The sequence below is a fragment of the Neoarius graeffei genome, chromosome 4 (genome assembly GCF_027579695.1).
Source record: "Neoarius graeffei isolate fNeoGra1 chromosome 4, fNeoGra1.pri, whole genome shotgun sequence".
In the NCBI taxonomy this organism is placed as follows: domain Eukaryota; kingdom Metazoa; phylum Chordata; class Actinopteri; order Siluriformes; family Ariidae; genus Neoarius; species Neoarius graeffei.
Genome location: NC_083572.1, coordinates 57,536,758 through 57,561,900, shown reverse-complemented (window position 1 = coordinate 57,561,900; position 25,143 = coordinate 57,536,758). Strand labels below are relative to the sequence as shown.

General features: G+C 44.7%; 1 protein-coding gene across 11 annotated transcripts in view; it reads right to left on the bottom strand.

Annotated features, from left to right (window-relative positions):
* LOC132885089 (R3H domain-containing protein 2) overlaps positions 1-9,235 on the bottom strand; it is a 236,185-nt gene extending 226,950 nt beyond the window's left edge. For all 11 annotated transcript variants that reach the window (XM_060919392.1, XM_060919395.1, XM_060919396.1 and 8 more), the window contains exon 1: positions 8,914-9,235. The gene's annotated coding sequence lies outside the window, so the exon portion shown is untranslated. The remainder of the gene's footprint in view (positions 1-8,913) is intronic.
* Positions 9,236-25,143: the final 15,908 nt, after the last annotated feature.

The following is a 25,143-nucleotide window of genomic DNA, read 5'->3' as shown; positions in this document are numbered from 1 at the left end:
AAATTAAGCAGCGCGCTCCGGCTTGCTCCGGCCGGAGCACTCCGGGAGCAAGCCGGCGTGCGCTGCTTAATTTGAAGGGAACCTCGGCCGGAGCACTCCGGGAGCAAGCCGGCGCGCGCTGCTTAATTTGAGGGGAACCTCGGCCGGAGCACTCCGGGAGCAAGCCGGAGCGCGCTCCGGAACCTCGGACGTTGGCGTGTATGTGTATGGCGATGGGTTTTTAACGACATAGGTACACAGATCATGTGGGCCGAAGTCAGGTAAAGACGAGGGCTTCGTGTACTTCCGTACGTCAGTGAACAATCCTGGTGGAAGCAGGTAAACGTCGTTCTCTAAGCCTGCTAACCTCAATTTTTGCAAATACCTCTCCCTCTGCTCGCCCTGTAAATGCCCTACGTCGCTGGATACTGAAGGTGTTTTCTGCATCTCACTCCTTTTTCTTGTATGTTCTCTGTTTGTCGCCTTCCTCGCATTCAAACTGATTCGAGCCGAAGTCCGCTACATGTCCAAAATGGTGGTCGCGTTTACGAAGGTCACGTGACTGAAAAGGGTCTATAGAAAACCAACAGACCCAACAGGCCTGCCGTGCATGCTACTGATTCTGTGAAATTGAATGATTAGCTGAAAGGGGTGTGTTCAAAAAAAATAGCAGTGGCGAGTTCAATTAAGGAGGGCATTGATTTTGTGAAAAAAAAAAGGTGTTAACAGGTGGTCCTTATTTAAGGATCAAGGCAACTGACATTGCGTATGCTGGCTGTCCTGCATTGGTCCTGAAAAACCAAGTAAAATGGGTCGTTCAAGACACTGTTCTGATGAAGAGCGGCTTTTAATCAAGAAATGGATAAAAGAGGGGAAAACCTACAAAGAAGTGCAGAAACTTATAGGCTGTTCAGCTAAAATGATATCAAACGCTTTAAAATGGCAGCCAAAACCAGAAAGACGAGGAAGAAAAAGAAAAACAACTTCTCGAATGGATCGGAGAATAACCAAACTGGCAAAGGCTCAGCCAATGATCAGCTCCAGGAGGATGAAAGAAGATCTAAACTTGCCTGCGAGTACTGGTACAATCAGACGACGTCTATGTGAAGCCAATCTACCAGCAAGAAGCCCCTGCAAAGTCCCATTGTTAAAGAAAAGACATGTGCTGAAGCGGCTACAATTTGCCAAAGAACACACTGACTGGCCTGAAAAGAAATGGCGTCATATTTTGTGGACAGATGAAAGTAAGATTGTTCTTTTTGGGTCTAAGGGTCACAGACAGTTTGTCAGACGTCCTGCAAACACAGAATTCAAGCCACAGTACACAGTGAAGACTGTCAAGCATGGTGGTGCAAGCATCATGATATGGGGATGTTTTTCATACTACAGTGTTGGTCCTCTCATCTCTCTCATTATCTCTAGCCGCTTTATCCTGTTCTACAGGGTCGCAGGCAAGCTGGAGCCTATCCCAGCTGACTACTACGGGCGAAAGGCGGGGTACACCCTGGACAAGTCGCCAGGTCATCACAGGGCTGACACAGACAACCATTCACACACACATTCACACCTACGGTCAATTTAGAGTCACCAGTTAACCTAACCTGCATGTCTTTGGACTGTGGGGGAAACCGGAGCACCCGGAGGAAACCCACGCGGACACGGGGAGAACATGCAAACTCCCCACAGAAAGGCCCTCGCCGGCCCCGGGGCTCGAACCCAGGACCTTCTTGTTGTGAGGCGACAGCACTAACCACTACACCACCGTGCCGCCCAGTGTTGGTCCTATTTACCGCATACCAGGGATCATGGATCAGTTTGAGTACATCAGGATACTGGAAGAAGTCATGTTGCCATATGCTGAAGAGGAAATGCCTTTGAAGTGGGTGTTTCAACAAGACAATGACCCCAAACACACCAGCAAGCGAGCAAAATCATGGTTCCAGACAAACAGCATCCAACTAATGGAGGGGCCAGCACAATCCCCGGACCTCAATCCCATAGAAAACTTGTGGGCTGACATAAAAAATGCTGTTCATGAGGCAAAAGCAAGAAATGCAGAGGAATTGTGGAACGTAGTACAATTGACCTGGGCTGCAATACCTGTTGACCGTTGCCAGAAGTTGGTCGACTCCATGCACCACAGATGCGAAGCAGTTATCAGAAACCATGGTTATGCAACAAAATATTAGTTTAGGATACTCAGCAAAGTTGAATTTTCAAGGATTTCTTAGTTTGTATGGTACATTTTTGAGTTTCCAAAGAAAGGTGTCAACACTGCTATTTTTTGAACATTACATTTCTTGACTTTCTGTGAAATATTATGAAATGTAATTACTTTTTCCAATTTGCTTGCTTTGAAATAGAATGTGCAGTATGCCCAATGCATTTGTGTTCATTAAAGTACAATTTATTTGAAGAATTTTGACATTTACTCGCCTTTTTAAAGACACTGCTATTATTTTGAGCACAACTGTAAGCCTAACTATGAGCTACCTTTGCCAGTGGTGATGATAAAAATGTTTCTCTAGTTTTGAAATCATTCCATCTTTTAGCAGCTATAGGCCTACTGAAGCAATTTATTAAGTAAAAAATATTGCAGTGATTAACTTAATCCAAGAGATAGAAATCCTATTGGATCTGAGGACCAATATCTCTGAATAGGTGCATGACATAACACAGCAATAGTTTAGAAATTATAATATCAGGTTTCAAATTTGCTATTGTCATTCTTCATGTGCATTATTGCTGTGTTCACATATATACCGGTATGAAAGTGGTATAACTGTATCGATACGAAGTATACCAGTACAGTTTAGTGCATCTGTCCACACTAGCAAGAAATGTTTGCGGTTTTCTTTCACGGTAGTTGAAATGCGCGTGCGCGAAATGTTTCCGTGGTTACCGAGTAACTTCCTTCCATGAATATGGCGGATGAAACAACGCGTGTGTGCTTTTTGTTGTCAATGTACAGTCTGTATTTCTGGTGGTCATTTATTCAGTCGAATTGTATAAAACGTGTGAGGCAGTTGAGAAAGAAACAAAGAAAACGAATCTCCGTTCTTCACTTTTTCTTCTTCTACACCTGGAAGAAGTAGGAATGGTTTATTGCGCATGCGCATTATATTTGTATCGATACAGAACCGCTTCATCTGTCCACGCTACAGTGAAGCGCTACAGTACCGATACTGTACCGGTACGAAACCCATACATTTGTGGGTTTCGTACCGATACAGTTATACCGCTACAGTACCGGTATAGTTGCTAGTGTGGACAGATGTTGCGGTACGAAAGGAGTATCGTATCGGTACAAAATCCCTACTGTGGACAGGGTATATGTTAATCTTTTTAGGAGCAGACAAAGCAGTGTGGGGGATTTTTTTCAGAAAAGGACCTCAAATCCCTGCGATCCCCAGATGGCTGCAGACCTTACTGACAGCATTTTACAGATGATTGTAAAAGACATGAGACCCGTCTCCACTGTGGAAAATGAAGGCTTCCGTGACATGATAAAAACATTTCACCCAGGGTATGCACTTCCCTCCAGACATCACTTCATGGATTTAATAGAGAAAGTAGTATTTGGCCATCAGAGAGAAAGTGAAAGCTGCCCTCAAAAATGTCACATCCAAAATCTCACCAAAAGGTCTTGCTTTTTGAGTTTGGAAAGTGTTTTGTTAAAGAATAATGCTCAGTGTGGTGTTTAAGAAATATTTTAATAAATATTGAAATGTTAAAATTTCAGAGGGCTAAAATTATTTTCCAGTTAATTAATTTAAAAAACTAACTGGACAATAATTGCAATAAAATTATTAGGTTAATCAAAATATAAGTCGTTAGATTAGTCGAATAATCGAAAAAAATAATTGCTAGATTAATCGTTTAAAGAATAATCATTTGGGACAGCCCTAATTCGAAACATCTCTTTCAAAATTTGGCTTTAGTCAAATTCATAACGTGGGGTGCTACTACCAAAAAAAAAAAAAAAAAAAACCACAACTTATTTATAGCCAAAAAACAAGCTATTACTAAAATGGTTAAACATTAAAAAAAGTGCATATTCTGGACCAATTTCGTGTTTTTTTTATATGAAAGTATGTCCCTTTACACACTCATCCAGAAGGGTAATTTTGCGCAAGGCCATCTGTCTACAGCAGAAAAAAATAAAATAACAAAACACATCTGGAAAAATCCCAAGGGAGTCTGGAGCCAGAATCGTGACGTCACCTGCGGAAGCGCCAGCAGGCTGCGCGAGCTTTGCACGGTTTCAGTGCACAGCCTGTGTAGACCAAGCGCTCCCATTTCTCTCTCATTGTCCGGTCTTTTGGGAAACGATGAGCACTAATCCCATCACGATTGGTGTTGCTACACCCTCCTAAGATACATCTGTTAACCATTGTAATAATTACGCGAGAACGTTGAAGAAATTTGCAGAAAACCACCAGGTCGTTTTCTCATAAACAAACCAGCGCTGGCGTAGGATTCAGAGGGAGGCGTCCCGCACGCGACGTCACGAAAATCACTGTTTGCCGGGGAATTCAAATGCCGAGTTTTTTCAGAGGCGGACCAATTCACCTCACATGGCTTGATTTCAACTGAAGTTTTCTGGTATTGCGCAAGGTAAAAAAAAAATTGCACAAAATGTGACAGATATTTGACCAAAGTTTAATATAAAATAAGAGAATTACATTGATCTCGCTCCTGAATTTACCCGTGATATGCACTTTAAAAGATAACTTCAGTCGACATTCTTGTCATGTTAGTCAGTCACTTTACCAGACATTTCCAAAACAATGACTATTATGGAGCTGTACTTTTACAAATTCTAGCTGTCTAAACTTAAACATGAAGAAATTAAGACATAACTGTACTAGAGCGGTGGCTACAATTAGACAGTCTACAATTAGACACCTTTTCAGATTTACCAATAAAAAACAATTTTACAAAGGTGAGTTTCAGTTACAACAGTTATTATTGGTTAATTAATCAACCGGAAGACTCGCCTCGCCCTTCGATCTTGTCATCTGATGACAACTCTTTATCCAAGATGGAATTTTTTTAGCGCAATCAGCAATTTGAGGAAAACCCGGACGTTATCATCGCAGGTAAGCATGGTAGAAAGATCATGGACATATTTTTACTGATCAAATTCACCGATATTTCATGATCTCCTTGTCAAAACCTACTTTGTTTCTTACTCTTTCATTTGACAGTCGCCATTTTGTAGCTAAACGCACGTTTGAGAATCACGTGAGGTGTCGATAATAGTGATCACTTTCACCGGTGTCCACCATTATCGACACCCTGTGGAATTAAGTGACATTTACAACTGTTATGGATTGATCTTTGTGTAACATTGCTGAAGTACTTTAAAAAAAATAATAAAGCGCTGCAATTTTTTTTCTGATTCATAACAGAATGGAATGTTTATAGAGTATTTGGAATCCTATTGCAATAAATATAATTAGACCAGAATTAAATCCCTAGCATATAAAAAAAAATTACATGCTTGAAATATTCAGATTTTTCTATTCCATTCAGAATTTTTTTTTTTTTTTGCAGTTTGCTGTAAATATCTACCACACATAAAATGTCTACTGATATTGTAATATTTTGGTTCAAGGAATGACATGCGACCTTTGACCTGGATTTTCATGTGGCGACAATTTCAATTGCCTGTTGACATTTACTGGTAAACTACAAAACTGGAAATTAATACAAACAACGAATGATTAACAAAATATGATCTACGAAAATACTTAGAAAGTGGAACAAAAAGATTTTCTGACAGGTTAAACATTATCAGTTCATTTGTTTACAAACATTAGAATTACTTCCTCATTTACATAAGCACCGACATATTTATAGAAAAGATATTTTGTAATAAATATAAGTTTATGTACAACAAATTTTAAATAAAAACTATATGTTTTCTTAACTTAATACCATATACTGTACCTATTATTTTTAGAAATAATCGTCGAACCGTGTCGATAACCGTGGACGAGCGCGTCGATAATCGTCGAACCGTGTCGATAACCGTGGACGAGCGCGTCGATAATCGTCGAACCGTGTCGATAACCGTGGACGAGCGCGTCGATAATCGTCGAACCGTGTCGATAACCGTGGACGAGCGCGTCGATAATCGTCGAACCGTGTCGATAACCGTGGACGAGCGCGTCGATAATCGTCGAACCGTGTCGATAACCGTGGACGAGCGCGTCGATAATCGTCGAACCGTGTCGATAACCGTGGACGAGCGCGTCGATAATCGTCGAACCGTGTCGATAACCGTGGACGAGCGCGTCGATAATCGTCGAACCGTGTCGATAACCGTGGACGAGCGCGTCGATAATCGTCGAACCGTGTCGATAACCGTGGACGAGCGCGTCGATAATCGTCGAACCGTGTCGATAACCGTGGACGAGCGCGTCGATAATCGTCGAACCGTGTCGATAACCGTGGACGAGCGCGTCGATAACCGTGGACAAGCGCGTCGATAACCGTGGACAAGCGCGTCGATAATCGTCAAACCATGTCGATAACCGTGGACAAGTGTGTCGATAACTGTGGACAAGCGTGTCGATAACTGCGGAACGGTGTCGATAATCGTCAGTGTCGATAACTGTGGAACGGTGTCGATCATGGAACGGTGTCAATAACTGTGGACACGCATGTCGATAACCGTGGACAAGCGCGTCAATAATCGTCGAACCGTGTCGATGACCGTGGACAAGCGCGTCGATAATGGTCGAACCGTGTCGATGACCGTGGACAAGCGCGTCGATAATCGTCGAACCGTGTCGATAACCGTGGACAAGCGCGTCGATAATCGTCGAACCGTGTCGATAACCGTGGACAAGCGCGTCGATAACCGTGGACAAGCGCGTCGATAACCGTGGACAAGCGCGTCGATAACCGTGGACAAGCGCGTCGATAACCGTGGACAAGCGCGTCGATAACCGTCAAACCATGTCGATAACCGTGGACAAGTGTGTCGATAACTGTGGACAAGCGCGTCGATAATCGTCGAACCGTGTCGATAACCGTGGACAAGCGCGTCGAACCGTGTCGATAACCGTGGACAAGCGCGTCGATAATCGTCGAACCGTGTCGATAACCGTGGACAAGCGCGTCGATAATCGTCGAACCGTGTCGATAACTGTGGACAAGCGCGTCGATAATCGTCGAACCGTGTCGATAACCGTGGACAAGCGCGTCGATAACCGTGGACAAGCGCGTCGATAACCGTGGACAAGCGCGTCGATAACCGTCGAACCATGTCGATAACCGTGGACAAGTGTGTCGATAACTGTGGACAAGCGTGTCGATAACTGTGGAACGGTGTCGATAATCGTCAGTGTCGATAGTCGTCAAACAGTGTCGATAACTGTGGAACGGTGTCGATCATGGAACGGTGTCAATAACTGTGGACACGCATGTCGATAACCGTGGACAAGCGTGTCGATAATCGTCGAACCGTGTCGATAACCGTGGACAAGCGTGTCGATAATCGTCGAACCGTGTCGATAACTGTGGACAAGCGCGTCGATAATCGTCGAACCGTGTCGAAAACTGTGGACAAGCGCGTCGATAATCGTCGAACCGTGTCGAAAACCGTGGACAAGCGCGTCGATAATCGTCGAACCGTGTCGAAAACCGTGGACAAGCGCGTCGATAACCGTCGAACCGTGTCGAAAACCGTGGACAAGCGCGTCGATAACCGTCGAACCGTGTCGATAACCGTGGACAAGCGCGTCGATAACCGTCGAACCGTGTCGATAACCGTGGACAAGCGCGTCGATAACCGTCGAACCGTGTCGATAACCGTGGACAAGCGTGTCGATAACCGTGGAACGGTGTTGATAATCGTCGAACGGTGTCAATAACTGTGGAACGGTGTCGATCATGGAACAGTGTTAATAACTGTGGACAAGCATGTCGATAACCGTGGAATGGTGTTGATAACCGTGGACAAGCGTATCGATAATCGTGGAACAGTGTTGATAACCGTGGACAAGCGTGTCGGTAATCGTCGAACGGTGTCACATGATCTGATACACTAAGTAATCAGGAATCAACTCATTTTTTCCCAGTGGAAGTTTGAGTAATTATTCATGCACAATTTACGTACTGAAAAGGTCTTTTCTGCTTTTGCAACGGCCAAATCATCGTTAAGGTGTCGATAACTGTAGCCGTCGCCCTACGTATAAAAAATAATTTGGTTTTTATTCATTTTTTTTCTTTTAATAATTTCACTGGAGCTGTCCTATGGTCAGTGAGGATGAATTGGAGTTGTTGCTTTATTTTGCTGTACAAGTTCAGTCAGCATTTAATAAAATTATGCAAAAAAAAAAAAAGGTTCATATTTGTAAGTGCGACTGAGCCGATACATTACACATCCTGTAAATTATTAATCGGGGGTGCAGTGCATATGTTGCACTGGGTATCAGTGAGGCAACGAGATTTAATAAAATCATTTCTCTCTCTCTGTCATGGATGCGACAAATCCATCCTTCTGCAAAGACAGTTATGAGAGCTGAGATTAGTCGGTTAGCCTCCTTAGCTAGTCTGAATGAAAAGCTACTCACCAGTGAATACCTATTATCCTAATGATACTATTTATAAGTGACAAAAGGCAAAAAAAAAAATTTACATATAATCTTTAACATGGTTAAACAGGTAAACATGTCTTTCAGCTACACCGTGTCGCGCTATCCAGGCTGCTAAGCTAAACTAATTAGCCTTTTTCCGTGTTCAATAAGCAGGTCAGGACGCCTGCTAGTTAACTAGCCAGCTAGCTGTAGCCATCCCGAACTTTGAAGCAAGCTACGGGTTTAGCTAGTTAGCGCTAGCTAGCTAAGTTACATTACTAACACTGGCTAAGTGTCGATAGGATACACGAGCATCACCGGACATAAACTTGTTTCAACTTACCGTGCGTTCAATGCAGGAAACCGCCAACTCCACTGTTACCGACTGAGAGTCAGCACGACACCGGTTGATTAAAATGTCAGCGAAGCGCTGTGTGATTTGTCCGTCTAGTTTGGCTCGGGTTAGCGCTCTAACCCTGAACCACTAACTTATCATTAACTTATTAACCACAGCGCGATAGAAACCCCACTCATACAGTAAAATGCCGGCGTGCAGATTGTTGCATTCAGTGAGCTAAATGTCTTCAGTACTTGTGTGCCTGCAGTAAGAGCCTGCGCTGTGGAACTGCAGCTCCTGCAAACCAGCACTGACTGGCCGCCTGTCGCTGCCTAAAGCCCGTTAGCTAAACACGCTAGTCCACAGCGGGTAGTTAATGCTGTTAGAGCCGCCATCCACCAGCTAGCTTAGCTTAGCTTAGCTTCATTTAGCTTAGCTCGAGTTATGGCTCTGAAAGAGCGGACTTTAACTATAAATATATACATGTCAGAAACGAATGTTCGGATGTCGCATAAGTGCAATAAAAGGGGGGAAAGAGAAAACTTGCAAAGATAAAACGTGATGTGTGTTTTATTTCACCTTTGTATTTACGCTATTAAACTGAAATCAACCGCAATCTAATTGAGACTAATTCAAACTTCCACCCCTGAGATATCGAGCTAGCTATCGTGCTATCTTATTTAGCTAAAAGTTTGTGGACACCTGACCATCACACTCGTATGTGGTTCTTCCCCAAACAGTTGCCACAAAGTTAGAAGCACATGTTTGTATACTGTACGTGGTCTAACCCTGGGTTAGAGAAGCAGCTTTGGGACCAAAAGGTTGCTGGTTCAATTCCATGGACGCAGCAGGAATGGCTGAATCAGGTGGCGTAGTGGTTAGCACTGTCGCCTCACAGCAAGAAGGTTCTGGGGTCGAGCCCAGACGTTGACAAAGGGCCTTTCTCCCCATGGGTTTCCTCTGGGTGCTCCAGTTTCCCCCACAGTTCAAAAGACATGCAGATTAAATACAACGAGGCCGCTGTAATTGGTGCAAGCTGTAGTGGTTTCCCAGCCATAATGTATGGTGCCTGGGGAGCAGTTGGGAGTCAAGTGCCTCGCTCAAGGGCACCTCAGCCCAAGGCCGTCCCATATTAACCTAGCCGCATTTCTTTGGACTTTGGATTATAGTATACATTACAGCATACATGGGAAGCCCTGGCCTAATGGTTAGAGAAGCAGCTTTGGGACCAAAAAGTTGCTGGTTCAATTCCATGGACACAGCAGGAATGGCTGAATCAGGTGGCATAATGGTTAGCACTGTCGCATCACAGCAAGAAAGTTCTGGGGTCAAACCCAGACACTGACAAGGGCCTTTCTCCCCACAGGTTTCCTCTGGGTGCTCCAGTTTCCCCCACAGTTCAAAAGACATGCAGATTAAATACAACAAGGCCACTGTAATTGGTGCAAGCTGTAGTGGTTTCCCAGCCATAATGTATGGCACCCGGGGAGCAGTTGGGAGTCAACTGCCTCGCTCAAGGGCGCCTCAGCCCAAGGCCGTCCCATATTAACCTAACCGCATTTCTTTGGACTTTGGATTATAGTATACTGTGGCAGTGGGGGCGTGGTCAAGCATCAGTCTGTGACCGGAGGGCAGAGTCAGGGAAGCTAAGTGGCAGAATCACTACACCTGATGTGAATTAACCTGTGTTTGTGTGTCTTCCCAGGAGCCGCACCCTATTTAAGGAAGAGAGCGAGAGCAGAGCGGGCTCTCTCCCGACCAGAACATGTGTGTGTGTGGCGTGTGTGTATATGTTGATCAAAGTATAGTTAAGGCTGAAAAGCTTTAATAAACATGTTTGTGAACTCAGTTCTGGCCTGCCGTCCTTCTGTGCTCCACCCACCCATCCGAGTTGCTACAGTGGTGCTGAAACCTGGGACGGAGCGCAGGAGAAAACAGCCCCATGGAGTCCTCCCCTTTCGCCGAGCTGGTCCACGCCCTCGCCACGGCCCAGCAAAGCCAGCACCAGGCACTAGTCGCCCTCCGGAGGGAACAGGAACAGCGGTTCGAGGCCCTGATGCTGGCTCAGCAGGACGAGCGACAGGCGTTCCGGCACCTCCTCGCGTCGGCGGGGTCCACCGCCGCGGGACTGGCCCCCTTCACCCTGACGAAAATAGGCCCGCAGGACGACCCCGAGGCCTTCCTCACACTCTTTGAACAGGTTGCAGAGACCTTGGGGTGGCCGATGGAACAGCGCACGGCGCGCCTCCTCCCCCTGCTAACGGAAGAGGCGCAGTTGGCCGTGCTACAGCTCCCCGCCAACCGCCGGCTGGCCTACGCGGACCTTCGCCGGGCCGTCCTCCAGCATGTGGGGTGCACCCCCGAGTAACAACGGCAGCGCTTCCGCGCGTTGCGCTTGGAGGAAGTCGGCCGGCCGTTTGCGTTTGGCCAGCAACTCCAGGACGCCTGCGGGCAGTGGTTGAGGGCCGACAACCGCGATGCCGAGGGGATCATCGACCAGGTGGCGCTGGAGCAGTTCATCGCGCGTCTACCAGCCGGAGCTGCAGAGTGGGTCCAGTGCCACCACCCGGCGTCGCTGGATCAGGCAATCGAGCTGGCGGAGGACCATTTGGCGGCTGTCCCGACGGCAGGACAGCAAACAACCTCTTCTCCCCTCTCCTCTCTCTCTCTCCCCCTCTCCTCCTGTGTCTCGTCCTCACCCCGTTCCCCCACCGCGGAGGTGGGGGCTGGCCCCACCCCAGCCGGCCCGCCACACCTGCGGTGCCCTCCCGTTCCTCCCATCTGTGTCTGTCTCTCCCCCCCCTCAGGTGAGTGAGCCCCAGAGCACCAGTGCAGAGAGGGAGCCTGGGCTGGTTTGCTGGCACTGAAGGGAGCTGGGCCACCTCCAACAGCAGTGCTCGGTAATGGAGGTGGGCGCGGTGGTTCGGATCCCCGACGCGCCAGGAGCCGCCCTCGATCGGGCCGGAGCGTATCGCATACCAGTGAGTATCCAAGGGGATACGTATCAGGCGTTGGTGGATTCTGGTTGTAATCAGACCTCAGTCCACCAAAGCCTGGTGCAAGATGAGGCATTGGGGGGAGCACAATTGGTGAAGGTGTTGTGTGTGCACGGGATGTTCACAGCTACCCTTTAGTGTCAGTTCACATTCTGTTTCGAGAGGAGAAATTTATAGTAAAGGTGGCGGTTAATCCTCGCCTCACCCACTCTATAATTTTGGGGACTGATTGGCTGGGATTTCGGGAATTAATGAGTCATTTAGTGAAGAGTGGGTCCTGCCATAGTTTAACAGGGGGAGGTCCCGGTGTCGCGTTGGCGGGAGCAGCTGTCACAGAGCCGTCTATGTCAGCTCCACGTCAGAGTGAGGAGCCGCCGGCCCCTCCTGTCTCTCTCGGGGAATTCCTCGCGGATTTCCCGTTAGAGCAGTCGCGAGACGAGACTCTGCGGCATGCATTTGACCAAGTGAGAGTAATCGATGGTCAAATGCTCCAGCCAAATGCCACCCCGTCCTTCCCCTACTTCGCGATTATGAAGGATAGATTATACCGAGTGACGCAGGACACTCAAACTAAAGAGCAAGTCATACAGCTTTTGATTCCGAAAAGCTGCTGGGAATTGGTATTCCAGGCGGCTCACTTTAATCCCATGGCTGGACACTTAGGGCAGGATAAAACACTAGCCCGAATAATGGCCCGGTTCTATTGGCCAGGGATTCACGGCGATGTCCGTAGGTGGTGTATGGCATGCCGCAAATGCCAGTTAGTAGATCCAGCGGCCATTCCAAAAGCGCCTTTGCGCCCTCTACCATTAATCGAGACCCCGTTCGAAAGAATGAGGATGGATCTCGTCGGGCCATTAGATCGGTCAGCACGAGGGTACCGCTTTATATTAGTTCTGGTGGACTATGCAACGCGATACCTGGAAGCAGTGCCGCTTCGCAATATCTCAGCACGCAGTATTGCGGAGGCGCTGTTCCGCATTATCTCCCGAGTTGGAATCCTGAAAGAGATTCTGACTGATCAAGGCGCCGCGTTTATGTCACGTATACTAAAGGAACTGTATAGGTTGTTGGGTATTAAGCCGATCCGCACCAGCGTGTATCACCCACAAACGGACGGTTTAGTTGAACGGTTCAATCGCACCCTCAAAAATATAATTAAAAAATTCATAAGTGAGGACGCACGTAACTGGGATAAGTGGCTCGAACCCTTGTTGTTTTCAGTGCGAGAGGTCCCACAAGCCTCCACGGGGTTCTCCCCGTTTGAATTGTTATACGGGCGTAAGCCGCGCGGCATTCTAGCTGCGCTGCGGGAAAATTGGGAGGAGGGACCTTCACAAAGTAAAAATGAAATCTGAATGGCTGAATCAGGTGGCGTAGCAGTTAGCACTGTCGCCTCACAGCAAGAAAGTTCTGGGTTCGAGCCCAGACACTGACAAGGGCCTTTCTCCCCATGGGTTTCCTCTGGGTGCTCCAGTTTCCCCCACAGTTCAAAAGACATGCATATTAAATACAACGAGGCCACTGTAATTGGTGCAAGCTGTAGTGGTTTCCCAGCCATAATGTATGGTGTCCGGGGAGCAGTTGGGAGCCAAGTGCCTCACTCAAGGGCGCCTCAGCCCAAGGCCGTCCCATATTAACCTAACCGCATTTCTTTGGACTTTGGATTATAGTATACATTACAGCATACATGGGAAGCCCTGGCCTAATGGTTAGAGAAGCAGCTTTGGGACCAAAAGGTTGCTGGTTCAATTCCATGGACGCAGCAGGAATGACTGAATCAGGTGGCGTAGCGGTTAGCACTGTCGCCTCACAGCAAGAAGGTTCTGGGTTTGAGCCCAGACACTGACAAGGGCCTTTCTCCCCATGGGTTTCCTCTGGGTGCTCCAGTTTCCCCCACAGTTCAAAAGACATGCAGATTAAATACAATGAGGCTGCTGTAGTGGTTTCCCAGCCATAATGTATATATCTAGCTAGCTATCGCAATACCTTATTTAGCTAAAAGTTTGTGGACACCAGACCATCACACTCGTATGTGGTTCTTCCCCAAACAGTTGCCCCAAAGTTGGAAGCACACATTTGTATAGAATACCTTTGTAAGCTGTAGCATTACAGCATACATGGGAAGCCATGGCTTAATGGTTAGAGAAACAGCTGTGGGACCAATTGGTTCAATTCCCTGGACTCAGCAGGAATGACTGAATAGGGTGGCATGGTGATGTAGTGGTTAGCACTGTCGCCTCACAGCAAGAAGGTTCTGGGTTCGAGCCCAGAGGCTGACAAGGGCCTTTCTCCCCATGGGTTTCCTCTGGGTGCTCCAGTTTCCCCCACAGTTCAAAAGACATGCAGATTAAATACAACGAAGCCACTGTAATTGGCACAAGCTGTAGTGGTTTCCCAGCCATAATGTATGTACATAATGTATATATCTCGCTATGTAATTCACTAATAATTAAGTGCACCTAACACCCAACTGCTCCCCAGGCTGCTCTAAGTATGTTGTACGTTGCTCTGTATAAGAGCGTCTGCTAAATGCCTGTCCCTCCCATTTGGGCTTCACAGGCAGTCTCCAGTCCTAGTACTAACCAGCACCGATCTCCATTTCTATAGCCTCGGCCTCTCGCTGAGAGGTTTACTGAGAGAGTTTGATTCCCTACTCACATCTGTATTGCAGAGTGCCTTGCATACTATCATAAAAATGGCCTTTGGTATGACTCGATTGTGAGTAGAACACATATCTCCTGGTCAAGAGGCGGACACGCTAACAACTAGGCCGGCTTGTGGTCACTAAATGCCTGTAATGTAATGTAATATTGTGATTTCCCTAACGAAACTAGCATGACTAGTCACTAGCATGACAATTCCCATGTGCACAAAGTGAGATCCATGAAGACATAGTTTGCTGAACTGGAGTGGAGCCCTGGCCTTAATCCCACTTAACACCTTTGGGATGAATTGGAACACCGACTCCTCATCCAACATCACTGCCTGACCTCACTAATTCTCTTGTGGCTGAACCCACAGCCACATTGCAAAACCTAATGGAAAGCCTTCCCAGATGAGTGTAGGTTATTATAATGGCAAAGGAGGACTAAATCTGGAATGGGATGTTCAGAAAGCATATACAGTGGTGCTTGAAAGTTTGCGAACCCTTTAGAATTTTATATATTTCTGCATAAATATGACCTAAAACATCATCAGATTTTCACACAAGTCCTAAAAGTAGATAAAGAGAACCCAGTTAAACAAATGAGACAAAAATATTATACTTGGTCATTTATTTATTGAGGAAAATTATCTAATATTACATATCTGTGAGTGGCAAAAGTATGTGAACCTTTGCTTTCAGTATCTGGTGTGACCCTCTTGTGCAGCAATAACTGCAACTAAACGTTTCCAGTAACTGTTGATCAGTCCTGCACACCGGCTTGGAGGAATTTTAGCCCATTCCTCCGTACAGAACAGCTTCAACTCTGGGAAGTTGGTGGGTTTCCTCACATGAACTGCTCGCTTCAGGTCCTTCCACAACATTTCAATTGGATTAAGGTCAGGACCTTGACTTGGCCATTCCAAAGCATTAACTTTATTCTTCTTTAACCATTCTTTGGTAGAACGACTTGTGTGCTTAGGGTCGTTGTCTTGCTGCATGACCCACTTTCTCTTGAGATTCAGTTCATGGACAGATGTCCTGACATTTTCCTTTAGAATTCGCTGGTATAGTTCAGAATTCATTGTTCCATCAATGATGGCAAGCCATCCTGGCCCAGATGCAGCAAAATAGGTCCAAACCATGTTTCACAGATGGGATAAGGTTCTTATGCTGGAATGCAGAGTTTTCCTTTCTCCAAACATAACGCTGCTCATTTAAACCAAAAAGTTCAATTTTGGTCTCATCCATCCATAAAACATTTTTCCAATAGCCTCTGGTTTGTCCATGCAGTCTTTAGCAAACTGCAGACAAGCAGCCATGTTCTTTTTGGAGAGCAGTGGCTTTCTCCTTGCAACCCTGCCATGCACACCATTGTTGTTCAGTGTTCTCCTGATGGTGGACTCATGAACATTAACATTAGCCAATGTGAGAGAGGCCTTCAGTTGCTTAGAAGTTACCCTAGGGTCCTTTGTGACCTCGCCGACCATTACACACCTTGGTCTTGGAGTGATCTTTGTTGGTCGACCACCCCCGGGGAGGGTAACAATGGTCTTGAATTTCCTCCATTTGGACACAATCTGTCTGACTGTGGATTGGTGGAGTCCAAACTCTTTAGAGATGGTCTTGTAACCTTTTCCAGCCTGATGAGCATCAACAACGCTTTTCCTGAGGTCCTCAGAAATCTCCTTTGCGTGTGCCATGATACACTTCCACAAACGTGTTGTGAAGATCAGACTTTGACAGATCCCTGTTCTTTAAATAAAACAGGGTGCCCACTCACACCTGATTGCCATCCCATTGATTGAAAACACTTGACTCTAATTTCACCTTCTAATTAACTGCTAATCCTAGAGGTTCACATACTTTTGCCACTCACAGATATGTAATATTGGATCATCTCATCTCATTATCTCTAGCCGGTTTATCCTTCTACAGGGTCGCAGGCAAGCTGGAGCCTATCCCAGCTGACTACGGGTGAAAGGCGGGGTACACCCTGGACAAGTCGCCAGGTCATCACAGGGCTGACACATAGACACAGACAACCATTCACACTCACACCTACGGTCAATTTAGAGTCACCAGTTAACCTAACCTGCATGTCTTTGGACTGTGGGGGAAACCGGAGCACCCAGAGGAAACCCACGCGGACACGGGGAGAACATGCAAACTCCACACAGAAAGGCCCTCGCCGGCCCCGGGGCTCGAACCCAGGACCTTCTTGCTGTGAGGCGACAGCGCTAACCACTACACCACCGTGCCGCCCTATATTGGATCATTTTCCACAATAAATAAATTACCAAGTATAATATTTTTGTCTCATTTGTTTAACTGGGTTCTCCTTATCTACTTTTAGGACTCGTGTGAAAATCTGATGATGTTTTAGGTCATATTTATGCAGAAATATATAAAATTCTAAAGGGTTCACAAACTTTCAAGCATCACTGTATGGGTGTCAGATATATAGGCCATCTGTCCACATTGTGAGCCATATTGTGTATCTGTTGCTCTTTTATGTATATATAGGCTACTCACCGTTCATTTTAAAAGGAACACCAGGCCTGCTCATTTATGCACTTATCCATCATTCAATCATGTGGTCGTAGCACAGTGCATAAAATCATGCAGATACAGGTCAAGAGCTTCAGTTCATGTCACAGCTATCAAATTGCTCACAAAAGACATTCAGGCTGGAGTGAAATACCCTGTACGTGACCAAAACTCCTCTTGCATTGCAACAGTAGACTGACAGCACCTCACCCTCATGCATGCACTCACTTTATAATTCATGATTTATTATTACTTTACTTTTGTAAATACCAATATACTTTTTTATTTCTTTCTTACTCTTGTATTACATCTTTTGATCACTGTTATTTTTGCTGCTGTTGTTGTTGTTATCTTTATTTTTATTACTTGACTGAGAGATCTGCACAAAAATACCAATGCCCTGTGCATCTGTGTCTGGGCAAATGGCAAATAAAAGTCTTGAACATTGACATCAAACATCAGAATGGGGAAAATGTGATCTCTATGACTTTAACTATGTCATGGTCTTGGTGCCAGATGGGCTGGTTTGAGTATTTTCAAACACATATACACACACACACACACACACACACACACGCATGCACCAGTCTCTAGAGTTTACACAAAATGATGCGAAAAAAGACATTGAGTCTTGTTGATAAGAGAGGTCAGAGGAAAATGGCCAGATTGGTTCAAGCTGCAAGGAAGGACAGAGTAACTTATAAATTCATTCTTCACTTTGGTGAGCAGAAAAGCATCTCAACATGTACAAAACATTGAAGCTCGAGGTGGATGAGCAAAAACAGCAGAAGACCACGTTGGGTTCCACTCCTGTCAGCCAAGAACAAAATCTGAGGCTATCATTGGCAGGTTCATTGAAACAGTTGAAGATTAGGGGGAAAATATCACCTGGTTCTTTTCCAGTCTTCAACTGTCCAGTTTTGGTGAGCCTGTGCCTATGATATCCTTAGATTCTTGGTCATGGCAGAGAGGAGTGGAATCTGATGTGGCCTTCTGTTGTTGTCGCCCATCCACTTCAGGGTTTGATGTGTTGTGCATTCTGAAATGCTTTTCTGCTCACCATGGTTATAACGAATGGTAATTTGAGTTAGCATAGCCTTCCTGTCTGGCCATTCTGCTCTGACTTCTGACATTACTAAGGAGTCTCTGCACACATGACTGTTGCTGGGATTTTTTTTTCCTGTTATTGTTATTTTGTTTTTCACACCATTCTGTGTAAACTCAAGTGTGGCACGGTGTTGTAGTGGTTAGCACTGTTGCCTCACAGCAAGAAGGTTCCAGGTTCTAACCTCATGGCCAACTGGGGCCTTTCTGTGTGGAGTTTGCATGTTCTCCCTATGTCTGCCCGGGTTTCCTCTGGGTGTTCTGGTTTCCTCCCACAGTTCAAAGACATACAGAATAGGTAAAATACCCAACAACTGGGGTTGGGCAAGCCAGTGCATACTTAGTGCCGGTCCCAAGCCCGGATAGATTCCTGGTTGTGTCAGGAAGAGCAGACAGTGTAAAAACCTATGCCGAATCAAATATGTGGATCATGATGATCTGCTGTGGTGACCCCTAACAGCAGCAGCTGAAAGAAGAAGCCTGTGTAAACTCTAAAGGCTGTCGTCAGCAGTTTCTGAAATACTTAAACCAGCAACTCTGACACCAGTAACCATGCAATGGTCAAAATCCTGAGATCACAGTATTTACACTTTCTAAAGTTTGATGTGAACATAATTAACTGAAGCTCTTGATCTGTAAGTGTATATAATAGCTTCAATCATGTATTCATTTATTTGGGCTGTTTCACAATCATGGTTATCTTTTTGAATAACACCAACCAACTCCTGCAACTAGGTCCAGCATATATATGCTGGAGTTTTTATTATTATTATTATTATTTTATTTTATTTTTTTATACCTTATTTTACAGGGACACACCAGCCTTATCTACAGCAGTAATGTCTCTTATAAGTTTTTATCAATATATTTGTAAGAGTCAAATGCAGGCTCTGTTTTAACCTTGTGGCTATTTCATTTAATTCTTGCACTTAGATTTTACTGGTTAAATTCAGAATTTCATTTTTTAGCACTAACTAGGTTTTACTTTGGGATGTCGTCGGCTGTCCATTGCTAGCGATGATGACTGCTTCATTAGGATGCGCAGAAACAGACCTGTCTGCAGTGGCAGCACAAATGGCCCAGCCAAGCCGACCTGGAATGCCTGACCTTGCAAGCTCCCATACACTATTCTCCTCTCCTTGTTGTTGTCTCTCTGGACCTCCAGACCTGATGCCAAGTGGTGCACAAAGGTGCCACAGACCTGATGGGTATGGAAGCTGCCCCGTAGTGACAACTAACTTGTAGAGTGATGCCATCCGTTGGCCATTTGAGTGGCTCTTCCGCATGCCATCTGGTGGTGTGCCACTGACCCTGTTGGGTTCATCTGCCACATTGCACCGAAAAGCATCCTGCTGCCAGCACCTTATTGGTGATGTACTATTTCACCCATAGCTGGAACCCAGGCAGGTGCTACCACTCCGGGTCAGAGCGGACCTGGGAGCAATGGTGATTATGGGGTAACTCCATTTTCCCCAATACTCAAGTCTTCCCGGACCTGAGACTCACCATCGGTTGCAGTTTAAAGTCATACCCAGGACTAAACTTTGGGATGTATACTTTAACTCACAATAGAAAGATATTTAAATGGAAGTTACTTTTTTTTTTGCAAACTAAGTGCTTCCGACAGTTTTCTTTGTCCATCACAAATACCCTCTCTGGAAAAGGCTCACCGTATGTTGAGGTTGTAAATGATTTTTTAAGAAAATATTTGTCTCTTTTGAAGTAGAATACTCTGTTGTTGCATAATAACAAACAGGACTTGAAACAGATGTGAGACACATTTGCAGCAGAGCTTCACATGTGGTTGAAATGTGTGTCCATCAAAAAATGTCCTCTCCGGAAAACCGCAAGGATCATCACCACTTTAGTTGTTATTACAGTTACCACCATGTGCAAACATTGCTACACAGTACTTGAAAATTTGTACTTTAAATCACATACATTTCAACAGTTTTCCACTTTGTATACTTTACTGTTGTGGACTATAATAAAGTGGGCCAATTTTAGAAATACACTATATGCTGTCTTTTCACCACATGTAACATGCCCAGTACCGTATATGACCTGTAGCTCTGAAATTCTGCGCAGTTACTTTCCATCTCAAAGGGTAATTTTTAGTAGCAGAGAAACAAAAATCTGATGTTTGATTTTTTTTAACTTTTGTGGACCCTAAAAGGATACCTTGATTGTGAAACAGCCCATTTAGCATGAACTGTATGATGAATAAAGAAGTATGATGGACTCTTAATAATGTCTTACTTTTTTTATACACCTTATTAAGTATTCAGAGTAGCAGTAGCAATATCTACTGTATTGTGCCAATTGACAAAGAATTATGATAAACGTTATACCTTTGATCAAAAGCCAATCCAAATGTTATGACCTTTAGCTGGAGATTATTTGGCTATGTTTTGAAGGATAATATGACAGTGATTTTAGCAGGATAACTATAATAAACCTTTGCCATGACAGCTGAAAATGAGATCACAGTTTATTGTTCTGTCTTGGTTTTTATTTTAACTAGATTACAGTGCTGTATTGGCTAAAATAATTTTAGACAACCAGAACTCTCATCCAGTCACTAGATGTTCCATAGAGTTATGGAGAGAGCTGAGGTGATGCAATCTATTTCAGTTTCATAGACACAGCTGGAAAGTGTAGTGTGACCAAAAAAAAAACCTTGCTGGAGTGGCTTTAGTCATTAGTTTCTTTGTTTTTGGATCAAAAATATGGAAATTATTCTTTTTATCCCACAATTGGCAGTAAATTATGATGTGTGTTGTTAGTGTTTTATTTCGAATACTATATTAATGTAAGGCGGCACTGTGGTGTAGTGGTTAGCGCTGTTACCTCACAGCAAGAAGGTCCGGGTTCGAGCCCCATGGCTGGCTAGGGCCTTTCTGTGTGGAGTTTGCATGTTCTCCCCGTGTCCGTGTGGGTTTCCTCCGGGTGCTCCGGTTTCCCCCACAGTCCAAAGACATGCAGGTTGGGTTAACCGGTGACTCTAAATTGACCGTAGGTGTGAATGTGAGTGTGAATGGTTGTCTGTGTCTATGTGTCAGCCCTATGATGACCTGGTGACTTGTCCAGGGTGTACCCCGCCTTTCACCCGTAGTCAGCTGGGATAGGCTCCAGCTTGCCTGCGACCCTGTAGAACAGGATAAAGCGGCTAGAGATAATGAGATGAATGAGATGAGATGAAGTACTAATAACTCATTAAAGACAAACATCAAAACTGTAAAGAACAACAAATCCCATTATTATATGTGTCCTGTCCTATGCCAGATAGAGTTAAATGATAGCATGGGAGGGAGTTGAAGTTAATACAGCGCCCAAAAATTCACATTCACTAAACTGAGAGTGAGGCCATGTTGAACCTTTGTTTCATATGTTTGTGTCTTTCTTGGTTTCCTGGAGCACACTCATGCTCATGAAACACTTGACTAAGTCATTTTAGTTGCTAAATCTCAAACACTGTTCAAAACCCCACAGAAGGTGACATAAAATACCATCTTATAAGTCTATTATAGGGGCGGCACGGTGGTGTAGTGGTTTGCGCTGTCGCCTCACAGCAAGAAGGTCTTGGATTCGAGCCCAGCGGCCAGCGAAGGCCTTTCTGTGTGGAGTTTGCATGTTCTCCCCGTGTCCGCGTGGGTTTTCTTTGGGTGCTCCGGTTTCCCCCACAGTCCAAAGACACGCAGTTAGGTTAATTGGTGGCTCTAAATTGACCGTAGGTGTGAATGTGAGTGTGAATGGTTGTTTGTCAGCCCTGCAATAACCTGGTGACTTGTCCAGGGTGTACCCCGCCTCTCACCCATAGTCAGCTGCAACCCGGTAGAACAGGAAAGCGGCTACAGATAATAGATGGATGGATGGATGGATGTACATTATATGTTAATAGTATGCAATGTCAAACTGAACCAAAAGTACTGATTTTACTCTGATTTGCTCTCTGAAAATTGACTAATAGGTGTAAAAGCACTCTAAAGGGCTTTGTTTTCTGTGTATTGTTGATTTAATTTTGACCTTAACCTCTCTGTGCTTTTGTGTAGCTCCATCTTGTGGTGTATCAGGTTTTTACAGACATTGTAAAACTGTTAGTGGACTACAAGATATTTTCCTATATATACATCGTCTGTGGTGAATGCTTGGATATGTTCAATTCTTCTGTTTGTTTTTTAATTTATTTTTTTAAATAAATATAATTAACTTGTTTTATACAGAGAAACATGGCATATACTGTGATGACCTGGTGACTTGTCCAGGGTGTACCCCGCCTTTCGCCCGTAGTCAGCTGGGATAGGCTCCAGCTTGCCTGCGACCCTGTAGAACAGGATAAAGCAGCTACAGATAATGAGATGAGATGAGAACATGGCATATATCCTTTGTCTCAGTATTGTGTTTATAATAATATCATCTTTCTGTAGATTCTTCCCCCCAAAAACATACAATATTGTCAAGGTTTTGATGCTTGTACTTCAGAACTGAACTTGCAGTGTATTCCATAAGGCAGATGCAGAGGCATCTTGTTGACACCATCTGGTTGCTCTTCTCTAGAGTTCACAAACTTCTACCTTGGAAGGCCTTCTTAGACTTCATAGTTTCCCATGATTTTGCATTGTTTTCACACCTAATTCACTCTATCGCCTACTAAAGGAGCTCTTCGTAAGTTCAACTCTGTTTCACAACAAAAAGTAAACAGTAGTGAGTCTTCAACATATTAATAGGGTTGTGAGTAGTCTACTCAATACCAAGCTATCAGAAAAATATACTTGATTTAATTTGATTGATTATACCTTTTTTTTAAGTCAAATTTTATATCATTATCAGTACCTTATCATAAGCCCATACATATCCTTCAAAAGTAAAATAATGGAAAGTATAATCAGCTGATCCAATTTCGCTCATATCTACTGTAAGTACACTGTGATAGCATTAACAGTACAATCACTTGTTCACATGAATAAACTGTAATTAAAGTGACATCATAACCTAGACATCATCCAGATGATTAACGTCCACAGATATATTTAAAGGCTAATAGTACTTTTAGTTGGAAGGTTCTTGTGACCTTTGCTCCACAGTCAACAGCATGCATATGAGGCCACCTGTAAAATCCAGATCTGCTCTTGTTCTGTCCAAGGTACAGATTAACTCACTGTTGCATGACTGCATGATTCAAATGTTTGTGTAAAGTTCAAAAAATAGACTACTAGGAGAATGTACACTCTCAGAAAAAAAAATACGATTAAACTGTAGCTTTCCATGACAATGAGGTGATATTTTTATCTTTTGCACCTTTAATATGTATTTTTCACTGGGAAATGTGGATATAACAATTTAAGGTACATAAATATAAAATGAAGGGCGGCACGGTGGTGTAGTGGTTAGCGCTGTCGCCTCACAGCAAGAAGGTCCAGGTTCGAGCCTCGTGGCCGGCGAGGGCCTTTCTGTGTGGAGTTTGCATGTTCTCCCCGTGTCCGCGTGGGTTTCCTCCGGGTGCTCCGGTTTCCCCCACAGTCCAAAGACATGCAGGTTAGGTTAACTGGTGACTCTAAATTGACCGTAGGTGTGAATGTGAGTGTGAATGGTTGTCTGTGTCTATGTGTCAGCCCTGTGATGACCTGGCGACTTGTCCAGGGTGTACCCCGCCTTTCGCCCGTAGTCAGCTGGGATAGGCTCCAGCTTGCCTGCGACCCTGTAGAACAGGATAAAGCGGCTAGAGATAATGAGATGAGATGAGATATGGTCTCTAAGGTTAAAATTCTTACAACTATGGAGTTCTGATGAAGCAAAGTGTGGGGTTTGTACAACAGAGGTCCTTGATGTATTTTTGTGCACTTTTCTTGAAAAAAATGTTTGTTTGCTTCATCTCATAACATCCTGCAGGTACACAAAGGCTTTTGGTTCGTTGTACGTAAACCGTTACAATGTTTTAGTCTGGATTATTTTGGGGTGGGGATGGAGGTACAACCAATCTATTGACATGAATGTGTTACTCTGTCTCTCTGATCAGCTTCAGTGTAACATCTAAAATGTCTCGTGTATTTTATTGATTGACTATTGAGATATCGTGACTGAGTTTATTCTGGATATCCATCGAATTGGATTTTTAGAACGTACAAAGGTAAAAACCCCTGACTGCAGCTGGTGGCTCTGGTGTCCTGGATTTGTTGCACCTCCAAGGTCCCACTGCTAGGCGGCGACTCACCTTTCTGCAAAATCAGACAAATATTACTGTAGATTTGAAAGTGCCCATCCGTTTATTGAACCTTTTCAGACAGAACAACACGATATACTTCCTCTACTATAACCGTGCAGCACTTTATTCTCGCTCCAGGTTTATTATAAGGTGGATAGTGCTTTTCATTGATAGTGTTCAAGTCACAGTTTCAGCACCAAACAATCCATATGAAAAAAGAGTTGCTTCCATTCCCCGACCCTGAAAACAGTTAGATTAGGTCTATTTCTTCCCATGGAGGTGAACAGCCGATTGCATGATATTTACAACACGTGCTTCCGCATGCTTTCCTGAAGCTGACTGTTTGGTTTGGATGTGTTGCAGGATGGAGGTCACTGGGACAAAGATCATGAGCTCTGGACTTATCTCTCTGTGTGTGTGTGTGTGATGTGCTAAAGCCCAGCCTTTGGCCTTTCGAGTGTGGCTATATGGCACCTTCTGTATCCTTTCTCTTTGCGCTCTTGTACTCATAGACAGTTTAGTAACTTTTGTTCGTGCCCCCCCCCGCCTGCGCGCACATTAGAGCGTCCCAACTCATCCATTGGTGCGCTCACCGGATGTGTCATAACTTTTGGTGGATTACCCCAGTTTTTGTTCTGCCTCTGGCACAAAGCGCGCATCACATCACCTCTCAGCATCAGCGCAACAAGCCCCATCCTTGTGACTGCTGAAGGACCTGAAGACAAAAAGACTCTAAA